Below are 13,488 nucleotides of genomic sequence, written 5' to 3' on the forward strand. Positions count from 1 at the left end.
GAGCGTGCGTCTTTCCTAGCCGAGAGTACGTTTTGTGGACATTTCGCCCACTATAAGGCACTGTGACCTCGCCCTCACGCTCGATCTTTGTTACCGCTCTCTATCTATTGCCTCTAATTTCCGCTTAGCGGAGCGAATTTCTTCTATGCATGCCAATGGCTGCTTGCCCTCTTGCGTTATAAAAAACAGCAAGTCGTCTCTAAGCATACCTTCCATCACTCTTTTTTGCTTTACATTGCTCAATCGTTCAATAGATGTTATTTTGATTGTCGGCTAAATCTTCGCACTTCACTCCATGAAGCCCGTGGTCCTCTTTGTGCAATCAGTGCATCGCCGACGCTACACGTCCCAGAAAGATATAATTCAGCAGCTTCTCATTAGGATTAAGGTTTTCCCACACGAATTTCCTTTTCGACCCTTTTCTTTTTCCTACAAGCAAAACAAGACAATGGTCACTAAATGGCACTGGTTGTGCGTGGTATCTGCAGCAGAATTCTATCAGTTCCATAGAAATGAGTAACACTAATGCCAGAATAAAACCCGAAACAATCGCCCACATATACCAGATGGCAGCGATCAGTTACTTTACTCAAACAGGCAGTACTCTGTGTTGGGCGCCGAACTGGTCTTGTGGCATGCCATACTTAAGCAGTTTAGAACGCCAAGTAAGACGATCGGACGGTCTGTGTCACAATACTTTCCAACTGTCTCAGAAAGTTGCCGCTTCTATTTCTTGTTAGTGTGCTCATTAATGCAGACGACGTGCCATTTAAAACTGGCAGATGTGACGTCACACAGAATTCAATGAGCGAAAACGCGTCTCAACTATTTCCACAATCGCTCCCAGGGACTGGCGGAATCGGAAGCATGCACCCTGCCGAACTACTTACCGCAAGAGCCGCGCAAACATGCTATCGGCCGCTGAACGGACGCACCATACTGTCGGTCTGCCCTTGACTTTCGATTTTGGTCTCTTGTATCACTACAATATCCAATTTCTGCTCTGTCACGAGCAATAATAGCTGATTTTCTCTCCTTCTGCATGAAAGACCTCTGACATTAATCGTGGCTACGACAATGGGCCAAGTTCACTGCCTGTTTAAAGGAGGTATTAAGAGGCCTGAACTGAGAACAATTGGGAAAAAAAGTATATGAAGAATACCTAAATAATCTGCATTTCGCTGATGACAATGCCTTGCTGAGTCACTCAGGAGGTGAAGTGCGAATCATGATCGATGAGTTGGACAGGCAGAGCAGAACGGTGAATATAAAAATCAGCATGCAGAAAACCAGAGTAGTGTTCAACACTCTACCAAGAAAACAGCTGTTCACAATTGGCAGCGAGGGGCCGGAAGCGGTAAAAGAATACGTCTACTCACAACGGGTATTGACAGCGGATCCTGATCATCGCAGGGAAATAACTAAAAAGATAACAATGCGGTGGAGCGCACATGGCATGTTTTCTCAGATCACGAATGGCAGTTTACCAATATCCCTCAAAAGAAAACTGTACGAAACCTGTATAATACCGATACTCACCTGCGGGGCAGAAACGTGGAGGCTAACGAAAAAGTTTTGCAGCGCCACGGAAAGAAAAATACTAGGCGTAACGTTAAGAGATCGGAAGCACGCATAGTGCGCGAGGAAACAAATGAGGGTTAATGACTACCTATTCGAAATAAAGACGAAGAAATGTACTTGGACAGGGCATGTATTGTGAAGTTAAGATAATCGCTGGTTCTTAATGGTAACGGATTGGATTCCAAGACAAAGTAAGAGTAGCAGGGGGCAGCGGGATGTTAAGTGGGCAGATTAGATTTAGACGTTGGCAGGCAAAGGCTGGATGCAGCTTCCAAAAAGAAGGGTTAATTGGAGAGACTTGGGAGAGGCCTTTGCCCTCCAGTGGGTGTAGTCAGGCTGATGATGATGAATACGACGTGGTGTCTTTCAAAAGCCGCTATCGCTTAGGAATACCAGGCCACCAGTACGGCTCTTACCTATGTACGCACAACGTACAGCCGCGCAGTGCCGGTCCGCCATTATTAGGACTGAGTTGTGGTGGCGAGGAAGCGATGAAAATCGTTGCCAGCTGGCGACACGCTCCATTTTATTCTCGCCAGCATCCCGCTGACTTCTCCAACGGACGTTGCCTTTGCTGCTGGCCCGTTGCATTGACGTCATCGTGGCGCCGTTCAGCAGCAGCTTGGTAGACCTCCATAAATTAATAATAATACTAATAATAATAATAATAATAATAATAATAATAATAATAATAATAATAATAATAATAATAATAATAATAATAATAATAATTGGTTTTTGGGGAAAGGAAATGGCGCAGTATCTGTCTCATATATCGTTGGACACCTGAACCGAGCCGTAAGGGAAGGGCAAAATGAGGAAGTGAAAGAAGAAAGGAAGAAAGAGGTGCCGTAGTGGAGGGCTCCGGAATAATTTCGACCACATGGGGATCTTTAACGTGCACTGACATCGCACAGCACACGGGCGCCTTAGCGTTTTTACTCCATAAAAACGCAGCCGCCGCGGTCGGCCCGTTGTATTTTCCAGCGGGGCGTGGGATATCCTGCGGTGACTCGTTAACCCTGTTCATTACTGCCAACTCTGTTGGGATCAGCTTCAACGTCGTTCATATGGAGCTATTTTCGCCGAGTTTTCCGCGCTCAGCAGTGCGGCCGTACGAATTCGTGCATTCACCCTCTTCGTGCCCATATTCGTGGAACTGTGTATACTTCGGCACCTTGCAGTCATGCGTAATGTGACCTGGGTTGGGGCAGCGGTGAAATATAGGCGCACTCCCAGGCCGGATGACTAACAGTGACCCGTTCCCGTTTTTAAACATGTCCGTTTTTCATCTATCACTCGAGACTTCTTTCACTTCGCCATATTCATCGACCACCCTCCTCACAGTTTTGTTTTCTTAACTTCTTTGCAACGGAAGTTTACTGTCCAGACGTGCGACACCTGGTCCGACCCACCAGTACAATGACGCCGGCTTCTTGCATCGGCTGGCAGAAATATTCTATTCTTTAAATCCTTCCAGTGATGTCGGAGTGAAAAAGGACCATTGTTTTCAGTCCTTGCTCCGGTACGCAAATACGGCAGTACAATCTTGTAATCTCTGAAACCATCCAAAAACGATGTTCCGCGGCCAGCGTCGGTCGTTATCACAGCTCGCGAAGAGCCAGCCATCCTGCATTCTTTCACGACCGTAGCTAGAAGCAGAATGACTAAGCTATCGAGGCAGCCGAACACGCGTCCGCTTAAACCACGAAATTCTCGCTTTTTGTGCATTACACATAGCCATCTTCTTCAACAAACACTGGTGTCGAACCAATATTGTCGCCACACGTGCCGATCGGCAGCAAAGCAAGGAGCTTTCAGAGACTGAGAGCACAAGGCTAATGCAACAGCCGATTACGCCTCGTGTTGTTGCCTGAAAAGCGATGTCACATACCCACCGTGGAGGATAGGCCAGGGTTTTTGCAGATTCAAACGGGAGAAAATATATCCAGGCTTATCTAAACCGGGTTCATAAATATAAAGCGAGAAATCTGTGATAACAAGTAACGAATTTTGAGAAGTCATGAGGAATTTACAATTAAAATCAAGGAAGCAAAGCGGTGAGTGCTGAATTAAAGAAACTTTAAAGAAAAATGAAAAAAATTGAAAAAAGTAAAGGAAACGAAAAGTTAACACTAAAATCTCCCGGTTTTGGTGATATGCCTGTGAAGAAGCTCATACGCGTACTTAAGGACATGCCCTTTGACGGTTGCACCGGAGGAGGGGAGGACAGGTAGGTGAGGATGAAATGATAAAACGTTTGAACGTCCCCGCAATGACGCACAGAGATTCGATGGCGTGAACCCAGAAGGGCATAAATGCAGATTGACATGAGAAATCTTTCAGCGTAACAGCGGCATGGAAACTTGACATTGCCTCGAAGGGCATGAACCTATGATCCATGGGGTTTTGTGTGTTCAAAGTCAGCTGTAGCAAGGATGGGTTCATGGCTCAGGTACTGGTGCAGGTTGGAAACATTCATAACGGTCATAATCAGGAGGGTAAGGTTTGGAACGACATGGGCAACAGGCCTATTGGTGGCTGATTTCTGAACGAAATCCGCCATAGAATTTGAAGTAATGCCACTATGGCCTGGAATCCACTGTAAACGCACTTATTACACAGTAAGGCGTGCAACGTACATGAGGGATCGGTACAAGAGACTACTCCTCGAGCTTTCAAGCGCTGCCACGACTAAGAGACATTCCGAGAGATTGATCACGTGAGAAATATTGCGAGAACTTTTTTGAAGGGCCAAGCCAACAGCGACAAAATTCGGCAGCAAAAGTTGGTTTATAATCAAGAACCCGGATGGAACAACACTAGTCTAGTGCGTGGGAATAAACACCTGCTGCTGCTTTTTTTGCCATGTTGCGATGCATCTGTGAAAATAACTACGTGGCTCAGATACAGAAACAAATATTTTTCTAGGAGACCATTTAGCACATTTGCAGACAAGTTCTTTTGATATAGCGGCAGAGCGTAGTCGAAGCAAACAGCTGGTGAAGCCTGCACATTACTAACAGATTGCACGAACTTAAGCGAGTTTGCAATTTTAGACAACAGGCACTCTGTGAACACAAGTTAAGGCAGTTTGTAGTGCGGTGAATGTTTGTCTAGAAAAAAAGCTGGGGTTGTTAAAAATATTGGATGAGCCACTCCAGGCATCGATTCAAGTCCCCGTAAGAAGGAGCGCACCGCGAGGAGCTGCAAGCAAGAGATTAGGTCCCGTGCGCGGTCTTCACGAAAGAGGCCACAATTTGCCAGTGATTTTGGCAATCCCAGGCAAATGCTTAGAGCGCACCCCTCCAAAAGCACCAGAGGTTGAACTTTACATCGCAACAAATGAGACAGAAAACAAGCGAACTCTAAAATTTGTCTTGCTTTCGCGCTGCATATTGCACATTGTAGTCGTCTTCACTACTACTGCTAGTGATTTAATATACACATTCCCGCGCGCTCTGCATTGCATATCACCGTCTTCTTCAAATAATAATAATATCAAGCTAATATCGTCATCATAAGTGCCGACCACCCATCAAAGCAAAACAATGAGCCTACACACCCTGAGACACCGACACAGCTGCTCTAATATTTCTCCCTACGGAGAATCGAAATTGCGCATAGAATTTTTGTAGCTTTTCTATTCTTGATGCAGCAAATGCTTCAAAAAAAAAAAAAAGGAGCCGATCATCTGGCTTTCTCCTCTTCTCTCCGACACTCATTCTGGAGTAGCGCGGTGCGCCGACATGCCGCCGCCTCGGCGCGACGGGTGTGGCCTGTGGCTGACACAGCGGTGAATAGCCGGAGAACCAGCGCGCCGAGATAGCATGCGCGCTCCAGCTGCCGCCGTTAGCACCCTGCGCAAGCGCAAATCACCATCTGATGCATTATGAGAGCTCTGCAGTCATTCCGTGGCCTGACCTGCATGATCCTCTTTGTGAGTAGAAGCGTCCTTTTATTTCCAAATGCGTTGTGGGTGTAATTGCTGCTTCTGGGTGTAATTGCTGTAATATGGTCCTGGGCGTAATTGCTGCTGTGGCTACAAGCAGGCATATTTTTCTCCGGCAGAAAATTAGAAAGCGACGAAGCGCTGAGAGGGCTTTACCTTGCCAACTCTCATTGCGAAATGTCTAGTTTGATGCCCTGCGTAAAGGCACGCAGCCAGAAGGGTAAGCACTTATCTGTTGTGAAATAGATTTGCCGAGCATTGACCACGTTTCAATCAGCGGGGTAGTGCGTCATCTGGCCCGATATATGTTGTGTTCATGAAGACGTTGCTTGTCTATTGTTTATGTAAAGTTGAATCAGAAACTCTTATTTTTTCACTACAGTAGGCCAGTCAGAATACGTGTGGCAGTTTCATAGCATTTCACTTTCGTTTCTCCACTTGCAGGCATAGAAGAGAAAAACTGAATTCCTGTTCCTAGTTCCAGTGGTTTTTCCCTAATTGTCGCGGAATTGAAAGCCAATGGACTGTCAGAGCAAGGTTTTCATTTCGTTTTCAAGTAAGAGTTCTGTATCCCTTGTTATATGCATGAGAAGCGACGTGGAAAACTGTTTAATCTAGACAAAATTAAGGTGCCCTCAGGCTCCTGCGTGGTCGACATAACCGACACGATGGAAACTTACAAATTTGGCCCGGATCGTTAAAAAAATTTCATCTTTGGAATTTGGGAATGCTTTCGCACTATAATAGGTATAACCAAGTTAAAGCCTCAAGTTGTGGCAGGTTTTCAGGAGCTAGCATGATGTCTCATGTCCACCGTGCCGCCTGGCCCTTTGACCCTTGACATTTGACCTTTAATGCTGAACATGACTTCTGAACTCCAACATTTTACTGTGAGTTTCGTCCAGGTGGCGCTAATGGATGTTGTTGTTGTTGATGAAAACTTTTATTGTCCAACAGAGAAAGACCACACCGCCTGGGCCGCTCTGTCTCACCCCCCTTTACAGGGGAGAGGACTTAAGAGCGGCCCAGCCGCACGGGATGGTCGCATTCGATGCTGGCCGGGTTGGTTTCGCCGGCGGCCTCTTCCGCCAGTTGGACGGCGGTGATTTGGAGCTCAGGGTCCGAGCTCCGCAACAAGGTTTCCCAGGCTTCCCTACTGCTAATGTTTTGTGCCCTGCCTGGGGAGTAAGCGCACTCCCAAATTATATGGTCGAGGGTTCCTCTCGCCCCACACTTTTTACATTTATCGTCCTCGCAGTCCGATCGGATATGTTTGTTTAGTACTGGGTTTGGGTATACTCCCGTCTGCAGGTGTCTCCACGCCGTCTCCTGACTCCTATTTAATGCCATGTTTGGTGGGAGAAAACACCTCCGGCATTACTTGTAGTGTTCTGTAATCTCTTGATACGAGATTAATCGCCCTTCTCTATCATGTTCGGCCTGAGCCGACCCATCCTGTAAAGCACGGAGGCAGAGATCTCGAGCTGCACTGTGGGCCGCCTCGTTACCGCTGACAGATTCGTGCGCCGGGGTCCAGATGATGTTGATCGTCCTATCAATCACTCCTTGTGTTAAAATTTTGGTGGTGAGGGGGTTTATCCTCCCTCTGCTGAATTTTTGGATTGCAGTCTTACTGTCGCTAATAATATATCTAGCTTTTGTGCCAGCGCAAGCGATCGTTATCGCGGCTTCCTCCACTGTCTCGGTTTCTTTCCCTAGTATGGTGGCCGCCGTGATGAGGGTGCCCTCCCCATCTACCGCCACTATGGTCATGTATCGACTGTGTCTGCCCCTGCCGCATCTACGTAGGCGACTTCATTTCGGGATTTACCCCGATATATTCTTTCTATCGCTTCCGCCCTTTTCTGTCTCCTTTCCTTATTAAACTCAGGGTGCATATTCTTGGGTAGGGGAGGGATTCTTAGGTGCGCCCTGATTTCCCTGTCAATGTCGACCCTTTCCTTTTGCCCCCTGTCTGTGGCCATTCCAAGATTACTTAGCGTAGCTCTTCCCACTCGCGTCGTGCTGAGTCTTTCAAGTTGCGAGGTTTTAACCGCTTCCGCGATTTCTGCAATCGTATTATGCAGTCCTAGGGCCAGTAGCTTCTCCGTCGATGTACAGATTGGGAGCCCTAGGGCATTTCTTACGCATTTCCTGATGAGCGCGTCTATCTTGCTCCTCTCATCTGCCTTTAGGTTCAGATATGGCGTGGCGTATCCCACTCTACTAATGATGAAGGCCTGTACCAATCTTAGGAGGTTTTTTCCCTTGAGGCCGCCTCCCTTACGTGAGACCCTCCTAATGAGGTTTAATGTCTTGGTCGCTTGGTTTTCTAATATGTTAATTGTGATCGTGTTCCTCCCGTGTGTAAGTGGAGGCCCAATATTCGTATTGTCTCTGCCTTTGGTATTTCCCTTCCTTCCACGTACACCTGTGGGTCAGAGGGAGGTTTGTTCCTGAGTGCCTTGTCATTATACACGAAGATTTCTGATTTTTCAGGCGAACATTTAAGTCCTCTGTCCTCCGCGTACTTTGAGATGACGTCTGCTGCCACCTGCAGCGTTTGATTGATCTCTGCGTCACTCCCTCTGTTGATCCAGAGGTTGATGTCGTCCGCGTACAGGCTGTAGTTTAAGTTGTAGTTCCCAATTTTTCGCAGTTCCTTCGGGAGCCCTCTCATGGCCATGTTGAAAAGAGTGCGTGACAGTACCGATCCCTGAGGTGTCCCCCTGTTACCCAGCCTGATCACGCCTGATTGTATTTCCTGGAAATTTATAACAGCCGTGCGGTCCGTTAAAAAATTTCTGACATAACGATAGGTTTTTAGCTCTATTCCTGCCTGCTGGAGCCCCTCCAGAATGGCTTCGGGCTTGACGTTGTCGAAGGCCTTTTTGAGGTCTAGTCCCATAATGACTTTCGCGTCTTTGGTTCTGAAATAGATTATGTCTTGCAGCAGCCGCAGCATGACGTCCTGTGTGCTCAGATGGGGCCTGAAGCCATACATCTCGTCTGGCCATTTCTCTGTTTCCTCCATATAATTTGAAATTCTGGTCTGAATGATGTGTTCCATTAACTTTCCGACACATGACGTGAGTGATATAGGCCGGAGGTTTTCCAGCTGCGGTTGCTTCCCGGGTTTTGGAATCAGGATCACGGTAGCCTCTTTCCACAGCGGTGGGATCTCCCCTTTTTCCCAGCAATCCTGCATGTAGCTGGTAAGGACCTCTATCGAGGTGTCATCTAAGTTCCTGAGCATCTTATTCGTGACTCTATCTGGCCATGGAGCCGACTTGGTTTTGAGTTTCGCTATCTCCGCCCTTACTTCAGCTCTCGTGATGGGCGCGTCTAACTTCTCATTTGGAATCCCGTGGTAGTCGGGTAGCTCTCTAATTTCCGTGTCGCCTATGTATGTCTCGACGAGTTTTTTCATGAATATGTCGTCGTCCTGTTCTTCGCATGCGTGTCTAACTTTAGCCATTCTGACTCGTGCTTGTGTTTTCGACGTGGCAGGGTCTAATTAATGTCTTAGGATATTCCACCTCTGGGGGAGATTCACACTCCTTTCCATGTCACTACATTTGTTAGTACAATTTTGTTCACACAGCTTAAAGGCGTAATCTTCTATTTATTTGTTATGACGCGCCAGCCTTCTTCTGAGGTTTTTGTTGTTTCTACCTTGCATTTTAAGTCGACGTTCCATGCCCTGTTTGGCCTCCCACATGTGTAAGAGTCGGGCTTCCACTATTTCCGGAGCTTTTTCTCCTTCTAGCGTCTTAGTTGTTTTCCTGGTGTCTTTCTTTACCGCTTCGCACCAGTCCTCTATATTTCCTATCTTTGTTATGTCTCTGTTCCCCCTAATCTCTCTAAATCGGTCCCAGTCTGTGATTTTCGTCCGGAAACACGTTTTTTCTTTGACTTTACTCCTGATTTCAACCGTAGTTTCCACTATTGAGTGGTCGCTCCCCAGATTGAGTTCCGTATTTATCCATTGCGTCGTTTCTACATTTTTAATCAGGGTCACGTCCGGTGAGGTATCGGCGGTAATGCTGTTGCCCGCCCGCGTGGGGTGTATCGGGTCAGTCAGCAATGTTATCCCCAGGTTATGCGTGTCCTCCCACAACTGTCTCCCCTTTGCGTCTTCCGTGGTGTACCCCCCACTCCGGGTGATGGGCGTTAAAATCCCCTACTATAATTAGCGGCTGGTTCCCCGCTATTTTAAGGGCCTTGTTCATTATCGCCCTGAAGCGGACCTTCCGTTGTCGCGGTGGGCTGTAAATATTGAGTAGGAACGTGTTCGATTCCTCCTTTGTACCTGTTAGAATTTCTACAAAGACGTTTTCCATGACGTTGTCTTCTAATTCGTGTTCGATCGTTGCTACGTTTCTCTGCACCAGTGTTGTAACTCTCGTTTTGTCCCCTTTCCCACTGTGGAAGGCGCGATACCCCTGTAATTTGGCCGGGCCACCGGTCTCCTGCAACGCTATAGCAAGGGGGGCTGATTCGCGGAGCGACAGCGTGCTCTGCAATACCGGTCGCTCGCGCCGATACCCGCGCCAGTTCCACTGCCAAATTTGGATGTTATTGGGCGGTCTGTCCATTATTCAACTTTGTCATGTTCTCCTCAAGTAGAGTCACTCTCGCATTTAGGTTGGGGGTTTCCCCCTTTAATTGCTGGAGCGCCTCCGTCATGAGGTGAAAGTGATTTTGCATCTGTATCTGCATTTGTTGAATCTGATTGGCTAAGTACTCAAGTTTACTGTCTCTTTCCTTAGCAAAATTCTTAAGACTTCTCTCCAGTTTCGCATTTAATTTCTCTAGCTTTTCATCCACTGTCAGGTCTGAGTAGTTTTCCTCCCTGACTTTGCGTTTAGATGGGGGTGGAGAGATACCCTCGACCATTATATTAATCTCCGCACCCTTGCTGTCGGCTTGAGCGCTAAGAGGGTCGCCTTCGATTTTGTTTTGCGCCGCTATTTTAGATCCGCTTGCTTTTGTTTGAGATTGAGGCGTCACTGTATTGCGCTCTGTTTTTAAATTTTGTATGTCCTCCTTTAAACTTAGGATCGTTGCAGTCATGCTCTTAATAATGTTTGTCAATTTTTCTATTTCCTCGTCTTTTTTGTCCTTAATATTTCCGCCCTGGGTAGCCGTGCTTGCGAAGCTCACGCCTTTGCTCTCACCATTATGGGTTGTTGATGCGCCTAGGGCTCGACTGGGGGTCCTGGCTCTCGAGCTCGACAGTCCCCTGGATTGGCTCCTTCCCCTGAATTGGTTCCTCCCTCTGGAAGAGCTTCGTCCCCTGGAGGCTGTCCGCTGCTCCTCTCCTAGGCTAGGGAAGGAACTCGTCCTGGGCTTGTATCCTTCCTTCTCCCCGTCTGGTCTGGCCCTTTGGCGGCTCTGGTGTTCTTGGGTTTTTGCGATGTGGTTGGTTGCTCCCCACGTGTCCGCTTCTTCCTTCATCTTCTTTTCCCAGTGTCTCTTTTTGATTTCGCACGGTGTACGATGGATCAGCTTTCATCTGCTGTTCCCCAGCATGTGATCTTTCCCGCAGAGTGGCACTTCAGCTTGCAGTTGTGGGCCTCTGGTGGATTTTTCTGTCCGCAACCACGGCATTTGATGTTTGCCGGGTTTGAACACACGTCGATTCTATGGCCTAGTCTTCCGCATGCCTTGCATACTTCGTATTTCTTCTTATACAGGTAGCATCTGTGCGGGGCTCCCCCAAGGATGACTGTCCTCGGTACTCTCTCCTCCTTGAAGAGTATTAATATAGTCGTGGAATCTTTCCCGAGTCTTCTTACCCCGATAACCTCCGGGTTTGCCTTGTGCCTTAGCATCTGCATGATCTCCTCTTGGGTGAAAATCCTATCCACCCCGTTCACCACTCCCTTGCCGCAGCCGTCCGGAGTGGCCACGTAGGCGAAGACTGGCACCTGTTCTTCCTCCCCTAGCTTGATTAGGTTTATGCTCACGTATTTCATCTTCCTTTCCGCACTTGTCGTAGCGATGAGGATGGAATGTTGTTTCGTGTTGGGTATCACGATGTCTTCCTCTTCCGTTTCTTGAATATTCACGCCCGCCGACGCCTTGATCATTCTTGTTAAGTATGCAGGTCCACATTGAAGGAGTCTATCTAGTCCACCTTTGGGTCGGAGAATAATCTTGTCCGCTCCCTCCGGTATTTGTGCCTCCAGTTTCTCTACTGAAAATGCTGCCAGTTTTCATCCGGCCTGCCGGAGCCTGAACTGCTCGGCCTCGATTTCCCTCCTGCTCTTCTCGAGCGGGACAACCTTCTTCCCTCTGCACTGGAACCACTGTCCCGGCGCCGTGAACTCCAGCGGGTCCACTTCGTCACCTTCAACCACCTCCATGATGGCTGCCCTCGTTTCAAATTTCCCGCGCGCTTCGTGCCGCGCGCCGTGGCGCTGCTGCTCCTCACGCTAGGGGAGCCGCTGCGCCGCTGCTGCTCCCTCGGCTCCCCCGCCGAGGCTCCGACCATGTATCGCCCGGGTTAGGCTTAGCTCGATTCGCCTCAAAAATACTGGATTATTCGAAAAATCGGACTCACATGGTGGAAAACTTGGTATCCTCGTATTCCCGGCGAGTTCCGACATCCGATTCTTCACTCGTTTTCAGTCGATGGGCAGGATTTCTCCCGATAACAGCGTCAAAGAATGGAGCTGTGCTGAGACACGTCTGATCAGGCCCACCCGCGCTAATGGAAGTTCATCTGAGGTGACGTCACCATATGGCACATTATTACCCGCGTTAATGAAAGGCCTTAAACCGGCTGGAGAACAGCTTTTCGAATGCTATTTACTCATGAAAACAAAAGCCGTGACAGTGCAAAGAAAAAAAATTGGAGACATAATGTGACGGCGCACAGAAACAAACGGCTTGAATCAGCTGCTTGATGGAGGCGGCTGCTTCGCGCTGACGCCTCTTACGATGTCGCTCTTGCAAGGCCATCCTAGAACGAACATCGTTCGAGACTGCTCGGCGTGCAAATTTCGACACGCCGCCGCACTTTTCAAGCAAGGCGTACTAATGTTCATCCTATATACATGTTCAAACCCAGGAGATAAATTAAACGGCAGAATCTGTTCACAACAAAAGGGCTAGTGTGTTGAAAATGTACCATTGGTTAACATTCAGATCCGCAGCGGCGTGTTTTATGCGATTGGGTGCGCGACAATAAATTTTCGCTTGAAATCTGAAGACCTTGCAGGTGGAGGTAGGCAGCAAGAATAAGATGATGATGACCGTCTGCAACAAGCCAGCGTGGCGTCAAGGTCATCAGCTGAGAAGGGAAGGTCCATCCGTGAATTTCGAGAAGCGGGAACATCGGTGCAATGCAGCGTTTCGGATGGGGTCGGTGACCCTGCTACCCATTGCAAGCACAGAAAGATTCAGCTACCTAGACCTCGCCACGTCGTTTTTACAGTGCGAGAGACCTCAATGGGTGCAGCTGTTGTGGGGATGTTTGAAGGCCACGAACGACATTCCAGGTTCTTGAGAAAGGCTCCAATGAATCAAATGTTTCATAAAATGACCTCAAACGTCATGCCTGGAGGGCTTGAATTCTGCGATCAATTTTCGTTTGCATGAACCTCGCATGTCTGAGCTCAAGGCTTGACTTTGCGCGTCGGAATCTGCGCTCTGCCCTCCGTCGCAGTGATCTTAGGCGCTGCAGTTTATTTTATGCCGGTGTTTCTTACGACTGGGCTGCAGCTAAACTTGTCCAAATGACTAATTCAGCTGGCAACTCACCATTCTTGGACATCTCGTCGACGCCTCTAGTGTACGTCTTGATCCAGATAAAACTGAAGCGGTGACAAACTTTCCTCTTCCAGAGTCCCAGAATTCCGTGCGCAGTTTTGTTGGGTTGTGTTCCTACTTTTGCCGTTTTATTCAAGATGTTGCCGTTATCGCAACAGTTACCTACTGAAGACCTA

Source organism: Amblyomma americanum, chromosome 9, assembly GCF_052857255.1.
Source record: "Amblyomma americanum isolate KBUSLIRL-KWMA chromosome 9, ASM5285725v1, whole genome shotgun sequence".
NCBI lineage: Eukaryota > Metazoa > Arthropoda > Arachnida > Ixodida > Ixodidae > Amblyomma > Amblyomma americanum.